Here is a 23,024-nt window from a genome sequence, read left to right on the forward strand (position 1 = left end):
CTTTCCTCCCTCCTTTCTCCCTCTCTTTCCCTGACTCGCTCCCCTCCTCCTCCTCTCCCACTCCCTTCTTTTTCTCTCTGCCTCTTCTTTCATCTTTTCCTCTCCCCTTCTCTCTCTTCTCTCCCTTTCTCTTTCCCTCTGTCTCTCTCTCCCCATCCTCCCTCTCTCTCCCTCCCCTTCTCCCTCTCTCTCTTTCTCTCTGTCTCTGTAGTATTATGTTGTCCTAACTTCTGTGAGGTGCTAAAGGAAGTAATACAAAATGTCTACTCTTAAGAGCTTATTTTATGTCAGGAAAGAAAAAGATATGTTAACATATTGCTATTTAAGCAAAAAAAAACCCATTTATTATAATACTAACATTTATGATGATGATAATATAAGGGATGACAGGAACAGTATATGATTCAGACCCAAAAGAACAATATAAATAAGCACATTTTCAAAAGTTATTAAAAAGAAGAGGCAATGAGAGTTAGAGACATTTGAGGAAGTTGTAGAGGAAGAAAAGGAACAATCAGTGGGGGAACTGGTGAGACCAAATGTGCTGAGGCTGAAATGGCCTTGGTGTGCTTGGGAGACAGTGAGTACGTGAATCTGCCTGCAGAAGTTGGGAGTGGGGGGAATATTATTAGGATTATTAGGAAGGTAAGCTGAGAACATAATGTCAAGAGTCTTAAATGCTGGCTAATAAGTATCTTCGAAAGTTACCTGAGCAGGAAAGTGATGCAATAAGGTCCTATTTAATTGACAGCTGATTATAGAATGGACTGGCAGGGGAGTGTCTAGAAGTAATATCAATTGTAAATCATCCAAACAAGAGCTTAAAAGAGCCTGGCCTGTAGGTGTCACAGCATATATGAAAAAAAGAGATACACAGAGAGAAGTAAGGAGACAATAGTTGACAGGTCTGAGTTGAGGCCAAGTTGGTGCAAAAGTAATCGTGGTTTTGGACTGTGAATTTTAAATCATTATAACCAGACTCAACCACATCTTTATTAATCAAAATAGGAACCATTACAATCAACATATTTTTGCCAATGATAAATATGTTTATTCTTATAGCATAAAAATCTGTGATTTGGGATTTGATGAACTCTTGGAAAGCATTTTCTGCATTTTACTGGTTGTGGACACGTTTTCCCTGCAAAAAGTTGTTGAGATGCTTGAAGAACTGGTAGTTGGTTGGCAAAAGGTCAGGTGAATATGGTGGATGAGGCAAAACTTTGTAGCCCAATTCGTTCAACTTTTGAAGCATTTGTTGTGCAATGTGCAGTCGGGCATCGTTGTGAAGAACTGGGCACTTCCTGTTGATCAATGCCGGCTGCAGGCCTTGCAGTTTTTGTTGCATCTCATTAATTTGCTGAGCATAACTTCTCAGATGTAATGGTTTCACTGGGATTCAGAAAGCTGTAGTGGGTCAGACTGGCAGCAGACCATCAAATAGTGGCCATGACCTTTTTTTAGTGTGAGTTTGGCTTTGGGAAGTGCTTTGGAGCTTCTTCTAGATCCAACCACTGAGCTGGTTGTTGCGGGTTGTCCTATAAAATCCACTTTTCATCACGTTACAATTCCTACTAAGAAATGGCTAATGAGGCCAGGTGCAGTGGCTCACGCCTGTAATCCCAGCACTTTGGGAGGCCAAGGCGGGTGGATCACCTGAGGTCAGGAGTTCGAGACCAGCCTGGCCAACATGGTGAAACCCTGTCTCTACTAAAAATATGAAAATTAGCCAGGCGTGGTGGTGGGCACCTGTAATCCCAGCTACTCGGGAGGCTGCGGCAGTAGAATTGCGTCAACCGAAGAAGGAGAGTTTGCAGTGAGCCGAGATCATGCCACTGCACTCCAGCCTGGGCAACAGAGTGAGACTCTATCTCAAAAAAAAAAAAAAAAAAAAAGAAAGAAAAAGAAATGGTTCATTGTTGTTGCGTAGAGTGAGAGAAGATGACACTTCAAAATGACTTTTTTTTATTTTTTATTTTCGCTTACCTCATGAGGCACCCACTTATCAAGCTTTTTCACCTTTCCAATTTGCTTCAAATGCCGAATGACCACGAAACGGGTGACTTTGAGTTCTTCGGCAACTTCCCATGTAGTTGTAAAAAGATCAGCTTTGATGATTGCTCTCAATTGGTCCTTGTCAACTTCTGATGGCTGGCCACTATGCTCCTCATCTTCAAGGCTCTCTTTGCAAAAATTTTTGAACCACCACTGCACTAATACATTTGGTAGCAGTTCCTGGGCCAAATGTGTTGTTGGTGTTGTGAGTTGTCTCCTCTGCCTTACGACCCATTTTGAACTTGAATAAGAAAATCGCTCAAATTTGCTTTTTGTCTTAAACATAATTTCCATAGTCTAAAATAAACATAAAATAAAAAGCAAGTAATGTCATTATCAAAAAAAATGAAGTGAGAAATCCTCATTAAAATGATTGTAACATAACCACATTTTTTAAAGAATGTATTCCAATATCAAACAGCAAATTTCAACAACGCAAAAACTGCAATTACTTTTGTACCAACCTAATATAATGGGCAAAAAAGGAGAGAGAATCATAGATAACTCTGTGGAGTTTGCAAACCTGGCTGAGCTGATTTTAGTAATGGCAGATGATGAGTTAGACTTAGTAAACTAGAACATCCTTTTTGTCAACATTATTGGAAAATACTTTTTTTTTTATACTTTAAGTTTTTGGGTACATGAGCACAACATGCAGGTTTGTTACATATATATATATGTGCCATGTTGGTGTGCTGCACCCATTAACTTGTCATTTAACATTAGGTATATCTCCTAATGCTATCCCTCCCCCCTCTCCCCACCCCACAACAGGCCCCAGTGTGTGATGTTCCCCTTCCTGTGTCCATGGAAATGTAAAATTATTTGGTTTAATTACAAATACTTCTTAAGGAGTTGTGTGCCAGGCAAGAGTGCTTCAAATATGGTGAATCAGAGTCTCAAGGTTTATAAACAAATTTTTACAAATATGATGTTTTGGGAAGCTTCACACTATTTTAGAATACCTTAACAGAAGAGAATTTGATTATGTATTTGAATGATTCCTCCAAAGCATTCCAACAGAATGGGATAACTGTCCAAAAGAACTTTCTGCAATGATGGAAATGTTCTTTATCTATGCTGTCAAATATGAACTCCACTAGTCCTGTGTGGCTTTTGAGCACTGGAAATGTGTCTAGTGCAACTGAGAAACTGGATTTTACATTTAACTTAAATGCAAATTTAAATATCCTCTCATGACCAGTGGCTACAATATTGAACAGTGCAATGCTAAAGGATCTCTAAGTCATCATGTTTGACAATATGTGGTTGTCCTTTTAGTTCAGGGAAGATATTTGCTTTAGCATGTGTGATTGAAATTCAAATTTAACTTGGCAACAAAAATTGCCATTTGAAAATAAATTGTCCATTTACTGACTCAACAAATATTTATTTATTGTCTATCCGCTTCTAAGGTTAACGTTTGCTGCAGTGGTGGAAACATGGTTGTGGTCCAGCCCTCATGTGGCTCACAACCAGGGAAGGCGTTAAAACAAAATCACACACTTGCAAATTGAGATGAGCACCATACAGCAGAATAAAACTCCAGTAAAAGACTATAATGGTGTTCTTAAGTTGAAGATGGTGGGAAAAGGCAGCACTTCAGCAGAAATAAGGAATTAGCTAGGAAAGAGTAAAGGTAGGAACATTTCTAGCAAAGGGCAGTCTTAACCTGTCCAAAAGCATGTTATGTCTAAGGAACTGGAAGAAGGGCTTTAGGGCATACATGACTTATATTTATCCTAGGGAAAGAAAGTAGAGTCTATCTTAGGTTAAAATGTGGTATCTGTGAACTATTTCTTCAAAATGTGCAGCTTTGCACATTTCTAACTATCCTTAGATATACTACAGCATTTTATTCTCTCCTTTCTCTTGCAAAAACAGGAAAGTTCTGAGTAATGCACTGAGTATTGTTCTCAATCTTCACTACCTGTCTGTTACAGAATTACGTGCTCAGTCTCTATGCCATGGGACATTGTACTATTTCCCCCTAGAATATCTGGAGTGTATTTCTCCACTCCATTGTTACAGGGCTTGGCCACATGACTTGTTTTTACTAAAGGAGTGAGACTCAGTATGATATAAGCCTAGGGTAAAAATGTGCTTACAATATTTGGCTTGACCTCTTCCACTTCTTTCATCCTCCATGAAGGGAACCTGTCCTGTTTATATGCTGGTTAACCATGAGGTAAAAACTTAAACTCAGCTGGCAGCCAAAGCTAAATACAGTGAATCTGAGATGAGATCAGATTAGCCCCTGCCATCCTACAGACATCAAAGTGAAACAAAAGAAAGGTTTGTTATGAACCACTGAGTTCATTGGGTTATTTGTTATGCAGCATAATTACAACAGAAAGCTGGCTAATACAGAGAGATGTTCTTTATCTTCACTGGTTGATTGGCTAATTATCTACCAAAATACAACAGTGCTTGAAGTTTTAGTTTTTCTTTCTTTTTGTTAAAAGAATTTTAGTCATAGAATGAAGAACTTGAGGCTGAGTGTTTTTTGAGGGTTATTTGAAGCAATGAGTGTCTCATATTAGTTTTACTTAGGTGGCCTTGATGATTACTTTGATGTAATTATTTTAGAGTGACTTGTGGATAATGAGGGAGGCAGAATACATGTGACATGTCTTCCCCATCCTGCAAATGTTTCATTTAACAAAGTCAGGGGATACACTGGGGAAATATGAATGATATGGCTCTCCTCAGATAACTCTCAGAGCCTAGCAGGGGAAATGAGCAATTAAGTAAATTATTAAGATAAAGCATGAGAAATATAAAGGTTTAAGGTGCCCTGAGGATCACTCAAAAGTCATTCCTTCGAGACATTTTTTCTTTTCTTAAATAAATCAATGTAACTGAATAGTATATCATAAGTGTTTGCAATTATTTTTTCTAATTATTTTCTTCCTGAACACAATTTAGCCCCTTTCTTCATCTCTCAGAAGCTTCAGTATCTTGGTCCTCACTTCCCTACCCTTGTACCCACACATGTATTTTCAAGTTGGCTGAAACATTTGATGCTACTTCAGTTTGTATCTAATAATTTTCATCCATATTTCCCCTTAACTCAAGTCTCATAATGGGATTTTAGGGTTTCTACCTCTAGTTATTATTTCTGACAAAGAAACGTGGAACCCATCTTCTTCATTTATAAAAACATCACTGTGATTATATTCCACAGAATGGATAATTCTTTAATTTGATATGACATAATTGATCAAGTGTGTCTGTGACTCTTTCACATGAGGTTTGTAAGTCTTTGCTAATTTACTTTTCTTGTGTCAGTTATTCATAGACTATTCCTTAAGGTTTAGGAGTTTGCACAAAATGTTTTTTTAAAAGATCTTACATAAACCATTTATAAACTTTGACATAAATTCTGTTGAAAGGAAATGAAATAAAAGCCTAGTAATATCCCACTGAATTGTAGGCTAATGATGGAAGAGAGAAAGTATGTGAGGCAAAGTAATTTCTTAACTATTTTTAGTTTTTGACAAGATCCCCTTAGGAGATCTCTTTTGTCTTGTTACCTACATAATTTGGGTGGAACATGTAGATCTGGAGAAGCTAGGAAGAAATACCAAAGGCTTGGATCAGTGATCAGCTTCTTATATAACACCATCTGATTTCCCTGTCTTCTTTAATCATGATGGGCCCATTCTTTCTTGGAAGCAGCATAAAGTCGAATTTTGCTTTTATACTCAGTCTGCCAATGTCTCTCTTTTGACTGGGAGTTTAGATCATCCACACTCAAAGTGATTACCAGTATGATTGTATTAAAATCTATTATCTTCTTGTTTCTATTTTTCCATATGCTGTTTTTTAGTTTCCTTTTTTCTTTCTCTCAAGTTAATTCAATGTTCTTATGATTTCATTTTATGTCCTCTATTGACTTGTTATTTATATCTCCTGTTACCTTTTTTTTTTTGTGATTACCCTGGGGTTAACAACATACATTTTAATTAATCTGAGCTTACCTTCAAGCAATATTATACCACTTCATATGTAGTATGAAGAACACTATATTCCCAAATCATCTTTCTCATGGAGAAATGAAGACATGCTAATACTTCCATATGTTTTACTTTTATATATGCTATAAATGTACATAAATTGTCACTATTTTTGCATTAGTTTTCTCATATAGCAATTACAAGTAAGAAAAAATTATTTTACTTTCATTTATTCCATTTCAAGTGCTTTTTCTTTCTTTGTTTAGAGCTGTTTTAACTGTTATTATATTACTTCCTGTAATATTTCTTGTAGAGTATTTCGATAACAATGAATTCTCTTAGTTTTTGTCTAAGAAACTTTTTCTTCCTTCTTCACTTTTGAAAGGTATTTTTTCTGGGTTTGGAATTCTAATCAGACAGGATTTTTGTTTCAGCACTTTACAGATGCCACTCCTTTGTCTTCTTGCTTGCATGGTTTATGATGAGAAATCTTATCTTTATTCTACTGCAGACAATGTGTCTTTTTCCTCTGGCTGCCTTTAATATTTTCTCTTTCTATGCGATTTTCAGCAGTTTGAATGTGATTTCCCCAGCACTGTGTTTGTGTATAGGTGTGTGAGTGTATGTTGGTATTTATCTTGCTTGATGTTCTCTGAGCTTATTGAGTCTGTTTTTTGGTATCTTATATCAGTTTTGGAAAATGCTCAGGCAATAGTTACTCAAAAAATTTTAAAAAATCTAAAATTTATGGTGACCTCAGATTGGCATTCCTCCCAAGTATCTGGTGTTAGCAAACTCAAATATTCTCTGGAAAAAGGACATTTTATCAGGCCCATCAGATAAATACTTCCCATTATGAAGTTCCTAGAAGCATGAATTTAACACCAAAAATCACCAAATGGATGAGAGAAAAAGCGACCATCGGGGAGGCCAGAGGATCATAAGGATGAGAATGAGAACAAGAGACTGTCAAAATGACCAGGAAAAATTTTTCAACTGAATTCAGCTGAAATATATAATAATTGAAACTGTAAACTTAATGAAATGCTAAACAATATCATGTATTGTTGTAGAAAAAATAAACTAGAATGTAAAAATAAATGACACAGATAAAATGATAGAAAATATACAAAAGATAGAAGAAAAGGATTAAAGAATGAAAATATCTAATATGCTTATAAATGGATTTCTAGAATAATAAAACAGGAATAATGGAACAAAGGCAATATTTGAAGAGATAATGACTATTTTCCACAATCGATGTAAGGCATGAATTATCAGTTTCACAAAGCCCAGTGAATCTCAAGTAGAATAAATAGAAGGCAATCTATACTTAGACACATTATTATAAAACTGCAAGACCAAAGACAAGAAAATTATTTTAAAAGCAACCAAGGAAAAAGGGGAAACTACTTACAAATGCCAAAAATAAGGTTACAAACTGACTTTTGACAGCAACAATGCGAAACAGAAAACCATAGAATGATATCTTCAACTTTCTGAGAGAAAATTACTGCCAATCTAAAACTGAATATCCTATAAACCCATCTGTGTAGGACAAAGAAAAAATTAACATAAAAATATGTTACTTATAAATTTCAATTAAAATTTCTAAAATATGCATTTCTGGAAAAGTAAAAATCTCAAATAGAAGCTATTTTGATGCAAACAACTGCACACCAAAAATATGGTACATATTTATCTAAATAAACATTTACTACATAAATAAATATCTAATTTATAGGTTAGAAAAATAGGATAAAGCTAAAGTGTTGAATAAGAAACGTGAAAAGAGAAATAAGTGGCAAATAATTCTAAGGCACTGTTTTGGTCTCATGGATAAATATATTGATTTACTATATTATATTGAATTAAATTTTCTTATTAAGTATTTTAGGGCAATCCCTAAAGAGAAAAAGTAATAGGGGAAAAAATCCAATGGTGAAAAATTAATAGTAAAGAAGGTAAGAAAAGAAAGGGGGAAATGAAAACATAAAAGCACAAAATAAGATAGTAGTAATAAATGCAAATACACTAGCAATTAAATAAATGGTTTTAGCCAATTCAAAGATAATAGTCTGAACTGGGCATGTTGTCACATGTCTGTAGTCCCAGCTATTCAGAAGGCTGAGGTGGGAGAATTGCTTGAGCCAAGGCATTCACCTGGGCAACATAGCAAGACCTAGTCTCTCTAAAAAAATATGTGTAGAAAACGGAAACCAGCAATATATTGCCTCCGTATGATGTAATTACAATTTAAAAGCATAGGAAGTTTAAAAAAGTGGATGGAAGATGTACTAGGCAAACACTAAGCAAAATCAACTATGAGTATGGTAACAGAAGAAAAATAAATAAGTGGTGCAAAGATTGGAAAGGAAGAACCAAATATATCGTTGTCCATAGATGCTATGATTGTCTACTGGAAAATCCAAAAGAAACAATAGAAAAATGATTAGAATTAATAAGAGCTTAACAAAGATGCTGGATGCCAAATTAATACATAAAGTAATTGACATTTCTATATATTAACAGAAAATAAAAAAATAAAATTCAAAAGGTGACTTTTATCATAGTAATTCTGTCTATGTATATGTGTATATATCTCTTTATCCCTCAATCATTCTGTCTATCTCTACTATCTATTCTGGATGATAGATGATATCATATAGGATAGTTGGAATTAAATGTAAATTCAGTAAGGAACCTTTTGAAGAAAAGTATACAATTTTAGTGAAAGACATTAAAGAAAAACTATGTAGAGAATATACTATGTTTGTGGAAGGGAAGTTTTGGTATTTTAAAGATATCAAGTCTCCCCCAAATAATCTGCAGATCCTGTACTGTCCTGATGAAAACACAGCAAGCTATTTTGCAGAACTTTACAAGCTGTTTCTAAACTTTGTATGGAAGAGCAAAGGGTTAAGAATAGCCAAGAGTCTCCTAAAGAATATAAATAAGGTGTGCATGGATGGGTGTGGTGGGGTGGGGTGAGGACTTACCCTTTAAAATACCGAGATTTATTGTAGAACTACTTAATTTAGACACAGTGGTATGTTACAAGGATAAACAAGGAGAAAAATATGAAGAGAATGGGGAAGAATTAATATAAAGTCCTATATATAACAGAGCTGTCAATGGATATCAGTGAGAATGGAATGAATTATTCACTGAGACAATCAGCTATCCATAAGGAAAAAGAAAAAGAAGTTGCATCCTTAACCTCACACCATGAAAAATTGCTTATTCTGTGGCTTCTCCTGCTTCTGAGAGGCTTTCTCCTTCACAATGACCAATGGGACAATGACAAATGTCTTTACTTTTATTCAAGATAAGAGGTTTTCCTAGAGTCATAGTGGAAGCACGCAAATAAACTGAAGCTACTAAAGAGTAGTAAGCTTTTTAGTAGACAGCAGTTGGTTGTCACATAAAGGGCATTTACAAATACAGAATTCCATTCCCTGGTGATTGTAATATTTTGGAACGCTGGTCACTTCTAAGTACATGGCCTTTCCTTTAAGGAAAGCTTAAGTGGTAATGTCGCTGGTTTGCCAAGTGAATTCTGGCAAGTCTTACAAGTATATTTGTAAACTGTAATTATATTATTAAATGTGAAGCTGTACAATTCGCTGCTTTGAAAATAATACTTAGGTAAAAAGCTATCCTCTCTTCTTCTACTAAGTATTGGCTGGAATTGGAGGAGTGGTTTTTTTTTCTTGCCTGGTTGGTGAATTCAAGTGCAAGTTTTGTTTTGTTGGAGGCTGACATTTTCTCAGAGGAGGTAAGAAATGTTTAATCTCTGTAAGGTACATGTAAGACCTCAGAAGCTTCTCTTGACTATAGAACAAGCCATTTATTGTGTGGGAAAAGGATACAATTTGTCAGAGATACTGGAAACACTCAAAGGAAGGAAGAACCAAAACCTGACCAAGACAAATGTTGGACAAACCCTGTTTTGAGTTCCACCTGGCTGAGGTAAGGAGATTTTTAATAAGTGGTCTAGTCAAGAGTGAAATAATGAATAGGAGATGTCTTGTCTTTTTAGGAATTAAAAAAATATTCATTCAAATACAGGACACAACACAAATCATAAAAATTCAATTCAATTTTTACCATAAGCCTAATAGACATGGTATGCAAATATGCTTCTCAGCTACATGTATTTATGGTATCTCTATGCATCACCTCTGGGGATAGCCTGCAACAGAACCATCTGGGGTGTTTTTTATTGCATCCATATTTTAGTCATAATTAGAAAAACTTTTGTTATCACCAAGTTATAAAAGAATGTATACATTAAAAAGATTTTTTAATAGTAGATCCCTGATTTAATAGTAGTCTATTCTTATGTATGGTGTGAGATAGGGATTTGGTCTTATCTATTTTCAATTGGTAAACCTGTTGGCCCAGCACCATTTATTAAAAGTTCATCTTTAACCTAATTATTTAAGATGTCATTGTCACCATGTACTAAAGTTCTGTGGTTAGTTTGTTCTATTTTTGGACTATTCTATTCCATTGTCCATGATATTGCTGTAAAAATGCACCAAAACTTTCCCATATAAGAAACTTTATGAGTAGATATGAAAATTAGCATTTTAGATAAATTGCCCAGGTGATTTTCATGCCCACACAGTTGTTCCTTTCCATCTTCTTCAGAAATTTTAACAAATTTTCTTATTACCTTAAGAAAGTAGATTGTTAAAAGAAAGCAAATTATTCTACCAAAAGACATAAGCATTTGCATGTTCATTGCAGCACTATTCATAATAGCAAAGATATGGAATCAATCTAGGTGCTTATCAACAGTGGATTGGATAAAGAAAATATGGTACATATACATTATGAAATACTATGCAGCCATAAAAAGAATGAAACCATGTCCTTTGTAGCAACATGGATGCAGCTGAAAGCCATTTTCCTAAGTGAATTAATGCAGGAACAGAAAACTGAATACCACATGTTCTCACTTATAAGTAGGAGCTAAACATTGGGTATTCACAGACATAAATATGGCAACAATAGACACTGGGGACTGCTAGAGAAGGGAGGGAGAAAGAGAGGAAAGGGGGCACTGGTTGAAAAACTAACTGATGGCTACTATGCTCAGTACTTGGGCGATGTGATCCTTCATACCCCAAACTTACGCCTCATGCAATATATTTGGGTAAAAACAAACCCTAAATATGTACCCCCTAAATGTAAAATAAAGGGGAAAAAGGAAAAAAAAGAAAGTAGGTCATCAGGAGGTACAAAGGATAGATTGTGACCAACAACTTTGTGTAGATAAAGTGGTTCTCCCAGCAGTTGATGTTGAGATTTCATTAAGGAAAGTGTGCATCATTTAAACAAAAATAGTCTGAGGTCTGTCTGGTTCGAGATAATGGACAACGTGGAAATATTCTCATCTCCTTCTCTGAACCTATTAAAATGGCAGTGAAATACTAAAATAATAAATTTATAAAGCTGAAAGTGGATGGGGAGGGAGGTCGGAAGACACAAGCAAAACAAAGATTCTGTTAGTTTCTGGAAGACAGAAGACTACCTAGTGTCTGTATTTATCTATTGCTGCATAAATAATTATCCAAACTTAAGTGACTAAAGAAACAAACACTTATTATCTCACCTGATTTCTGTGGGTCAGGAATTTGAGAGCTGCTTAGATGGGTGGCTCTACTCAGAGCATCTCATAAAGTTATTGTCAAGATGTTACCTGGAAATTACCCAGGGCTGGAAGATCTATTTTCTAGAAGGCTCATTTACGTGGCTGGCAGGTTTGTTCTACCTATTGGCAGGAAGCCTTAGTTCTCCAACAGCCTGGAAAAAAGGAACGTAGCTTGACATTGTACTCTAGAGTGACAAAGTTGATAAATAATGACAACTGAGAGAGGGAGAAGGAAAGCACTATAGTAGAAATAAAAATGTTAAAAATATTAATAAAAATTATAATAACATCTGGAAGGTGAATGGATAGACAAAATGCCATAAATATACAATGGTATACTATTAAATGAAAAGGAGTAAATTGTCATATATTACGTTAAGGATGAACCTCAAAAGCATTATATGAAATGAAAGCAACCAGACAACATCATGATATTGTATGATTTCGTATTTATGAAATGTTCAGAAAAGGCAAACAGAATGGTGGCTGCTTGAGGCTGCATTGGGAGAAGGTATTAACTGTAAATGGTCATGAGGCATCCTGTTGGGGATATAAAATATTCTAAAACTGATTTCTGGTGATAGTTGCATCATTTGGTAAATTTAGTAAAAGTCATTGAATTGTGCATTTAAAATGGATGAATTATAAAAATATGTAAAATGTATCTCAACAAAGTTGTTTAAAAATAAATGAATGCAAAAAGTACCTGCAAATAATACCCTTATAGTACCATTAATCATAATAGTGCAGATAAATATAAAATACCAAGTGCTCTGAGAAGAGAGAATTTGAGTGATAGTGTGATTTATGGCATTGTTTAAAACAGACCTTTAAAATGTACTATTTATTTTTCTTGGTTACACATAAAATACATGTTAATTATGAAAATTTTAGAAAATTTAGATGTGTACAATGAAGAACATACAAATTACCAGTATTCGTCATGCCCAGGATAACCATCATTAATATTAATGTCTATATTTTCAGGTTTTCTTTTCCATTTGTAAAGCAAAATTTAAATGTGCAGAAACTCTTTTAATTTTGATAAAGCTAATTGGAAGCTTTTTTATGATGTCTTGAGAAAATCATTATGGTATGTGATTTTATGTATGAAAGTGTTAACTAACAATAAGGGTTGAACCTGAACTTTGAAAGAAGTATTGAATAAATATAAAAATGGCTGGTTTGACAATGTCAAAGCAAATTTAATTGGTAAATGTTAGTTGGATAATTGAATTCTCCCCCACTGTGACATTGAAATGAACCTTACAGTCTCCAATCCAAGGCAATCATTTCACAGATGGGGAGAACGAGGCCCAGAAGGCTTGTGAGTTTTCAAAGCTCTCCCAACAATGGGATCAGAGCGAGAACACGTACCTCCTCACTCTCTGTCTATGTTCATAACCTTGAACTTGTGGTAGGTCCGGAATTGTGGGAAAAACGTGAAGACAACTTGATGGAATTTCCTGCTGTTCTTGCACAGGGTGCCCCATTGTGAACTCCTCCAGCATTTATAGATGCTACTTCTGGAGAGTAAATTTAGACCTTCGCAGAGATGGAGTCACTTTAGCTTGTGGTTTATTTTTGTCTTACTGTAGGTTGTCTCTCTCATTGGACCAGGCTGTCTTCTTTACCTTTCTTCATTGTCCTTGATTTAGAATCAGTGGTCAGTAGGATCAGATCTGGGAGAGCTGTTTGTTAATAAAGCTTTAGAAGTCATGGAAATGACATCATAACTTTTCTTCATGGGTGAGATATCCTGAGATTGCTATTAGAGAAAATAACGATACTTGTCATATATTTCCTCTAAATAAATCTGGCTTTAATAGCAAAAGTCCGTGTTTTCTTCACTTCTGTTTATTTTCAGTCACTCAAACTGACACGTGCTGTCAATATCTCTTCACTGTAAGTGTAAGCAGAAGTATTTAAAGAAAGCAGTATTGTTTTATTTTGGGGTTAGCAATTTTCCAGGGCCCACTGGAAGAAGTGCTTAGTTCTAAAGAATCACATGTGTTTGCTTTGTTCTAAATATAGGCTAAACAGAATGCAGTAGAGCCTGAAGGCTTCAGACCAAAGCATTTGGAATATTAAAAAAAAAAAAAAAATCAAGGGAAGCAATATCTCCTGCCCAGAGCTAAACAAATAAGCAGATTTCTGCTAAATGCAGGAAACAAACTGATGGAGATCAGATTTTCTTCTCAAATCTTTTAGTGGATTTTTGAAATGTTTCCTTTAAGACTGTAAAACCAGTGTCAGCCTCCAATGCTACAGTAACTCACTGCTGTATTGGTAAATGGTAAACAGTGTGTGGTCTTGCTGGACCGTGGGGAAGGGCTGCAATGTAATGGATGTGACTGCTTTAAAAAAGCAGATTATTAGGATTTTTTCTTTGAACTCTGCCCTTTAGAATATTTGGTACATGAATCTGGCATAATGCCAAAGAGCTTCAAATAGAAGTCTTTTTGCCTTTGGACTACATTTCCAGGAGAAGGGGAGGGACACATGTAACATGTGGTATTAATATTATTAAGTTCTGTTTTATAGTGTTTCTCAAACTGGAAGCTGTAGATCCTTGTGGCCTATAGACATATTGTCATAGATATGCAAGTACTCTAATATATGTCTCAAATTTTAAGAATGGTATAAGACAAATTAGCATGAACATACTAAAAAACCTTATACAAAATCAACGTCTGTATTAGTTTGTTAGTGCTGCTGTAACAAAGTACCACAAATTGAGTGGATTGAACAACTATTTATTGTCTCACAGTTGTGGAGGCTAGAAGTCCAAGATCAAGGTGCTGGCAAGGTTGGTGCCATCCCAGCGCTGCGAGGGAGAGCTTATTCCACGCCTCTTTCCTGGCTTCTGGTTGTTTGCTGGCAATCTTTGGCATTCCTTTGCTTGTAGATGCCAAGGGCCTCTGCCATCATCTTCACATGGCATTCTCTTTGGGTGCATGTCTTTCTTTGTGTCTAAATGTCCCCTTGTCATAGGGACATCAGTCATATTAGATTAGGGCCCACCCTAATGACCTCATCTTAACTTGATTGTCTGCAAAAGTACCTTTCCAAATAAGGTCACATTCATAGTTACTGGCAGTTTGGATTTCAGTATCTTCTTGAGGGACGCAATTCAACCCAGGACATCTAGAAAGCACTGCCAGTCTGACTTCATAATTGGGATAAAGGAAAGTAGCACTATTTTAGTTGTCCTGTTCTCAAGAGAAAAAGAAGAGATGACTTAATATTCACATAATATATTGGTGCCAAGACAAGGCCAGACAGTGTCATGTCAAGATACCCCACAGGAAACTTATTTCATAGAGGCAGCAATTAAAACAGTGGTGGTGTGTGGTAGAACAGACATAATGAGTCCTAAGGAATCTACATCATAAAAGACATATTTATAAAATCTCTTAAAGTAGCAATTCATATGCATTTCTACCTAGAATATGACTTATGACTGAGTTTTGAATCCAGGTAACTGGCAGCTAATTTGGCATAATTATATAAAAGGGAGGAGCTTATGTTTTTCTTTTTTTCTTTTCTTTTTTTTTTTTTTTGAGACAGAGTCTTGCTCTGTCACCCAGGCTGGAGTGCAGTGGTGCTATCTCGGCTCACTGCAACCTCCACCTCCCGGGTTCAAGCGATTCTCCTGCCTCAGTTTCCCGAGTAGCTGGGACTACAGGTGCCTGCCACCACTCCCGGCTAATTTTTTTAATTCTTTTTTTAGTAGAGATGGGGTTTCACTGTGTTAGCCAAGATGATCTCGATCTCCTGACCTTGTGATCCGCCTGCCTCAGCCTCCCAAAGTGCTGGGATTACAGGCATTAGCCACCGTGTCTGGCCTATGTTTTTCTTTTTTTTTTTTTTTGAAGTTTTTTTTTTTATTTTTATTTTTTATTATACTTTAAGTTTTAGGGTACATGTGCACAATGTGCAGGTTAGTTACATACGTTTTCTTAAAGCAAAAGTTAGATGCAGAGAAAATAGTTGAATTTCACACTTTAATAATTGTAGTAACAATGATAGCTGTCATTCATTAAAGGCCTTCTTTATGTCAGGCATTATATAAACTGCTAACCCTCCTCAGCATCCATCCAAGTTATTATAATCCCTATTTGATAGATGGAAAATTTGATAGGACTGGTATTTGAATCATTTCTATCTAAACTCAAGATTTGTATTCTTTCCATTACATTTTCACATTTTTCTGACTTTACCTAAAATTCATGCAAATAAAATGAGCATCTCTCAGTGAGCATATCCTAGACCTTGGCTTTGAACATCCAGAGTTCTTTTTCTCTTTAAACCATGTGTCACCTCTCCTAATCAGATAAAATCAAAGGACCGTGAAGTGTATAAGGTGATGCTTGGGCCCATGAATCTAGTTGGAAATGTAAACCACCTAGGTTTACAAATGTCTGGCCAGCTAGGTCTGCAGGTCTTAATAGGCTCTGTTCCCTGAGGGGTAGCCTCATTGAGAAACTCAAGGGAGCAATGGCTTACCCCAAGGAGATTAAGTCACATTATAATTCATAAATTTAACAAAACAACAGTATTAATATTGGCACCTCCCACCATAGGAGAGACAAGTGCAGTCTCTTGTTTCTACTCCTGAAGTTAGTTATTGGGAAATTGTTTCTAGATCTTTAGTGGAAAGTGTGTTTTCTTTCAAAGTTCTCCATTGTGACACTATGGTTCCTTGGACACAGAGGTGAACTTATATAATTAGGGAGGGCCTTGAGATTTATTTAGCTAGAGTTGCCTCCAGGAATACTTAAGATGAGTCTAACAGAAAAGCCAGTCATTTTTAAAGAAGCTATTTTCTTTGAGGATTCGGCACTTACTATTGTTTATTGAACTATCCAGCTCACTCATACTTAATTCCAATCTTGTGCCATATAATATTCCAAACTTTCAGGCAGGCTAGATATAAATCAGAAGTGAAATTTTAGTTAAATGGTACAGCCAGCTTGTTTCCATTTGGAGATAGTCCCTGAGTGAAAAATGGGCTTCACAGTGTCATTTCAAAGATTTTGTTTCATTTTTTGCTTTGACAAGTAAGTGCAGAGATCAGAAATTGCATATGCCATGCAGTATTTCAGCTGCACCACTCCCAACCTGGCGAGCACACCAAAGCTGTTTTATATTGCTGTTGGGGGTGTCTAGGAACAAGCATCTCAAAGGACATAATTTATTATAACTAGACAATTGTCTTTTCCTAGCAATGATTCCAGAATAGGAAATCTAAGAAGAAGTTTTGATCATGACAAAAATTGGCTCAAATAAAAGTATCATACAGGATATCAATAAAATGGAATGTTGAGTTCGCTTTCCTTTCTTTTTTTTCCCTCTCTTTTCCTCCCTTCCTTCCTTCTGGTTTGCTTGTTATTTATTTTAGAATTGAACACAAGTGCTTATTTTATAATAATTTGGTAGTATATTGACTATTTTTTGATATAATATTTTGTTGATTTTGAACTTTCAAAGCCAGGAAAGCAAATATTTCTTGGTTTTGCCTTCTAAAAGTTCCTTCTGCTGGCAGGAGTGAGGTATTGTGTAGATGAGCTCAAACGTACATTTGACATACATGGTGGGAAACACATTTCAACTGTTTATAACCTCATGATGTGAAACTTGACTACCTAAACAATGAAAGGAAATTTGACTGGAGTTCTAACATACTAGCATGGCTTGGTGATCCCTACATATTGAAGAGTTTAAGTCAAGACTATGCAAGTTGTCATTATGGGCATTATTCATCCTAGAGTCCAAGTATTTTCCTTCCAGTTTCATTGATATTTCTTTCTACTATAATATGTTTCCAAAATTTTCATGTAAATAACTCTTTATGACCTCAATTGTGTTTTTTTTCTAAATAGTCTTTATTATTGTTTTAAATATTGTACAATATATACCTGTTTTGGCAAATTCAAATGAGTCATAAGTACATAAATTAAAAATACTATTTTTGGTCCTGTTCTATCATCACTCTTGCATAAACCCAGATAACCTGTTCTAATAGTTTGGTATATGCCCCTTGGAGTATTTTAAAAATGCTCCCCCCTTTTAAAATAAATACCTACGCATAGTGTTTTTTTTTTTTTTAATGAAAACATCATATTTTCCTATTGTATTTTTCCATCAATTTGCCTTTTATACTTTCCATCTTTTGGATTTTATTCCAAATCAACATGTATAGATTTTTTTTCTCTCTCTTAACCAATAGTTGGATTATCTAAATTAAAATATATATTTTTAATTTTTAATTTATTTTGTATATTTCTTGTTTTTAGCACAACACTGTGTGTCTATGTGTGTATGTGTGTGTGTACCTGTGAGCATGCACTTCTATGTAGTTTATCCTGTCATTTCTTAAGATAAGGGAGGAGGTTGAAATGTATGTTTAGTCTTCTATACTGAAGCAAAAAAATTGAATCTCTTTTTAAAAGAAATTTTTAGATGCAGAGCCTATAGGAATGGTAACATGAATTACTCTGGCTTTGCATAAATATCTTTAAAAAAATAAATATATACACTTTGATAGTAGGTTGACTGGATTATACAGTCCATGTTTACAAACTAACTTAAATCTTAATTCCAAGTGTCCTGGAATATAAGAACCATGGGAAGAGCATTGATTTTAAGTTATTTCAAGAGGCAATTTTTCTTTCAGTTTAAGGAAACTGAATTTTAAAAAATTTACTAATCTATGTCAAGAAATTATGAACTATTCAATAAGACTTATTGCTGTAATTTTGCCTATGGTAATACAGTAGTAAATTAGACATTAATGGCAAAAGTAGACTAAATGCCCCACTAGAAGACACTGTTAAGAATATCAAAACTTTACAAATGTTGAAGGACATAAATTATGGTGAAAGTGTAACATAAACAGTTACAGGGAGTAAAGTTTATAGTAATATCCTGGAACTAGAAACTTGGAATAATAATATTAGTACAAATATATACTATGATGCCTTTGACAGTATAGAATAATTTTATTTTGCTGTATTCATGTGAATACAGTAAGTCTTCACTTAATATCATCAATAGATTCCTGAAACTGCAACTTTAAGCAAAATGGTCTATAATGAAACCAATTTTTTCCTCATGAATGTTATATGACAAAACAACATTGAATTAAATGATGTCATTTGAAGGCCTACTGTATGCTGTTTTGCCTAATGTAACAGTTTTCAGGAACCTATTGATGAAATTAAATGAGGATTTACTGTATATATTTATAGGAACATTTCTCTCATTAAAATAATCCACAATTGAATTGATATTTACTAGTGCTTTAATATCAGATTGAAATAGCTTCAAGTCAGTGAATTCTATTTCCACCATTTGACATCTTCTTTTGGGAAGTGAATAGCAAGTCTATGTCTCTAGAATAGGGGTTCCCAAGTTCTTGGGCTGTGGACTGGTACCAGTCCATGGCCTGTTAGGAACTGGGCTGCACAGCAGGATGTGAACTGCAGGTGAGCAAGCATTACTGCATGAGCTTCGCCTCTTTTCAGATCAGGGGCATTAGATTCTCATAGGAGCCTGAACCCTATTGTGAAATGCACAAGCGAGGGATCTAGGTTGCATGCCCCATACGGACTCTAACTAATGCCTGATGATCTGAGGTGGAAGAATTTCATCCTGAAACCATCACCCTCCACCCCCATCTGTGAAAAAATTGTCTTCTACAAAACCGGTCCCTGGTGCCAAAAAGTTGGGGACTGCTGCTCTAGAATGTAACTGATTTACAACTTTGGTTGCGTTAGAATCATCCAGGGAAGTTTAAGAACCCAGTACCCAGGTCCCATTCCAGGTCAGCTATATCAGCATCTCTGGGAATGAGATCCAGTCATCAGTAGTTTTAAAAATTATTTCCTAATTTCCTTTAGCTTTGGCTCACGTTGGAATCAATATCAATCACATTGATTCCAACGTGAACCAAAGGTAAAGAACCACTGCTTTCTAGTTTCTTGCTACTAGTATATCAGATAGTTTTTCAAAATATTATTTGAGAGATAGTTTACTAGAGTAAAAAACATCTTGGAGATAGGCTTAAGTGCAGGTGCAGACCCTACAGTTGCTACTCGTGAAATGGTTAACTTAATCTTTAGGTGCTTTAGTTTTTCTCATCTGTAAAATAATTTGGTAAACATTTTCTTAGTACCTGCTATAGGCCAAGAATTTCATGATCTAGGTCATAAGGGCATTCCCAGCCCCCTACAAAACAGATGCTATTATTATGCCTGTAATATGCAGCTTCAGCATAGCCAGGATCTTTAAAATGCAAACCTGTAGGCTGCACACCAGACCTACTTCAGAAACTCTGGGAGTAGGGCCCAAAGATCCGTTTTTAAGAGGTACTTTAGATGCTTCTGTTGTATGCTCGTGTTTTAAAACCCACTACACTACACTGTACCATGATAGTCTCTGCCCTGTAGGGATGTTGTGAGGATTAAAAAGATAATCCGTAGAAAGTATTTAGTGCTGTGCCTAACACACAATAAGTGATCAATAGCTGTTAGCTAATAATATGTTATTTTAGGTTACCTGAATTAGAACTCAATATCCTCTTGCAAAGACACAACCAAGTCATCTCTTCTTCAGCTTCACATGTTTTAAGAAATAATAATAATAATAAAAATATAAATGTCATAGACTTAACTCACAATCTCCTTCTTTTCTTTTTCAAACATCAATCATAATTCACTGTGCCTTGCTCCCCTGGCTGTATTTGCAGTGTTGGAATTAGAACCTTGAACTTTGGTTTTTTTTATTGTTTTGATGACAGTTTGGCAAAAATATTAAGCATTTTATAATTCCTGCCAGACTATATTACTATCTCCCTCTTCCTCCCTAAAAATTGCATGTCATATTACCTTGTGTGAATAGGCATTTGAGATTCTTCACTTAACCTTGACAGTATGTTTGCAGTAACATTCTCTTCAATTGCCACTCTACCTGTAGGGCAAAGTTCAGCACCATCCTCTCTGCTGAAATAACCAACATGGTGCTCATTAATTAGTCATGTGAACACTAGGGATAACCACCCTCCCCTCCTTAATCAGGTAACCCTAATTATTTTCCCTCAGTAAAAGCACACTTTGCTATGTTACTTTCATTGCAACAAACACAGACTTGTGCTGAGGGAAATGCCTTTTATGTGGGAACCATTAAAACCGTTAGATGCAGAAATTCCAGCAATTTAGCTTTTAATAATACAGCTAGCCAAAATGTGTTTGCATGGTTTTGTTCATCAACAAAAAGAGAAGTTACACAAAGTCAGTGACCATGGCTATAGGCTCACATTCTGAGCCATCATTTTCCTAACAAGCTGAGTTAAAAAAAAATCCCACAACAAATTTTGTTTTAGGTGTGTTCAGACTATTCTCAAAGAGCTACTGGAAATCTCAGGTATTAGAGAAGAAAGAGGAGAAGTGGACAAAAAAGATCAAACCAGCTCCTGGGTGGTCACTGAATTATTGTGTTACTTTCTTCTGATAATAGATTTTCTACTATCTTTATGATACATAGTTTCTCCATCTTTGAAGTTAAAGATTAATTTTAATTGGTATTGCACATATCTATGATAAACTAGTAAAGTATGTTCAAGAATGCTCAGTATTCTCCAGAGGGAGAGAAAATGTTTGTAGTTGTTTTCCATTGTTATTTGTCCAAGAGACATGGGCTGTGATGTCTATGTGGATGATGTTCTTTGCAATGTAATTAAATGTCATTGCAATGACCATAATGTCTATGTGGCTGATTTAGGCAGAGTGGATGAAAATGGAGCATTTAGACCCCTCCACAGAGATGAGAAAGATGCGGAAAAGTGAGCTTGGCAGAAAAGAAGGTATCCAGACAGTCAAAGCACTGCATTTTGGCCAGGTTCGGCAGGACCTGAGATGGAGATTCTTATGTAAGTGATTTAATGAGGAAAAAACTCTCAGGAGAAATCTGTAAAAAAGTAAAGAAAGCAGAAGAGGTAGCCAAGCAAAGATGTGGATTCAGCTAATGTCTAGTTTGAGGCAATGGAAAACTCTAGAACGTGAATGGCATCTCACAGTTTTCCTGCTTTGGGGCAAAAGGGCTAAGCGTTTGTTACCTTATATGAGTCAATTATTGGCTGCAGGATATCCCCAGGGTTGGGGATCATAGCCTCCCAGGCATCCTCTAGAGGTTTTTCTTCTGGCCAAGGGCAATTCTCTAAAACGGGACCATCTGCTACTCATAGCATACACCACTCACAGAACTGGGATAAAGGGGATCTGGGTGGGCCAACAACAGTGTCTAGTAACCATGGTGTCTGGGGTATGCTGTTGGTACAGAGCATTGGCTTCTAAAGGGCAAATGGAGTCCAACAGGTCTATAACATAGGAGGTATCCCTGAAGAAGGCAAGACCACAGAAGTAAAAATATCAACTTGGAGCAATGCTTAGGAGCCTTGGTAAGAGACCAGTGAGGTCAAATACAAAATGGCTGTGTGAGCTGTTCGAAGAGGAGCTCAGAATAGGAGATGAATCTTTTTCAGTAGACTCTGGAAAGCAGGACATGACAACTTATTATCAGACTATTGCTCTGGATGTTCAGCTATGGGGAGAGAATTAAAGGATATATCATGAGGATAATTCCGAATTATCCTGCAGGGTGGATGACCTGATTCTGAGCTCCACTGAGTGGAGATACTGAATTTACTTGCTACCTCCTATCTTTAATGTCATCTGAGAACTGATGCTTGTTGGGTGGATGTCAGTGGTCCAACTAGTGATGACCTGAGCATTGCTCCAAGCTGATATTTTTACTTCTGTGGTCTTGCCTTCTTCAGGGACACCTCCTATGTTATAGACCTGTTGGACTCCATTTGCCCTTTAGAAGGCAATGCTCTGTACCAACAGCATACCCCAGACACCATGGTTACTAGACACTGTTGGTGGCCCACCCAGATCCCATTTATCCCAGTTCTGTGAGTGGTGTATGCTAAGAGTAGCAGATGGTCCCATTTTAGAGAATTGCCCTTGGCCAGGAGAAAAATCTCTAGAGGTTGCCTGGGAGAGTAGAACATGAGAATAAGGGAATTAAGCAGGAGTCCATGGGTTATATGTACAATCAAAAGGCAACATATTCTAATTCGTTATGTATATATTAGATAAATGTTTTCTTTGGTTTATTTTCTAGGATCACTTTCTATTTTTATTGATGCCCAGAAATGCTTTCTTTTGTGCCTAGCCCAAGATCTGTAAGTTTGCCAATTCATTGGTATAATTCCAAGCATAAGAATGTTTAGTAATGTTACTGGTGACCCAACCAATGGTCTTTACTTTTCTTTCTTCCTAGTA

At 35.8% G+C, this 23,024-nt stretch overlaps 1 pseudogene; it reads right to left on the bottom strand.

Moving 5' to 3' along the window:
- Positions 1 to 995: 995 nt before the first annotated feature.
- The window catches only part of LOC129052301 (histone-lysine N-methyltransferase SETMAR-like), a 28,508-nt pseudogene continuing 6,479 nt past the window's right edge, over positions 996 to 23,024 (bottom strand).

The sequence above is a fragment of the Pongo abelii genome, chromosome 21, assembly GCF_028885655.2.
Source record: "Pongo abelii isolate AG06213 chromosome 21, NHGRI_mPonAbe1-v2.0_pri, whole genome shotgun sequence".
Classification (NCBI taxonomy): Eukaryota; Metazoa; Chordata; class Mammalia; order Primates; family Hominidae; genus Pongo; species Pongo abelii.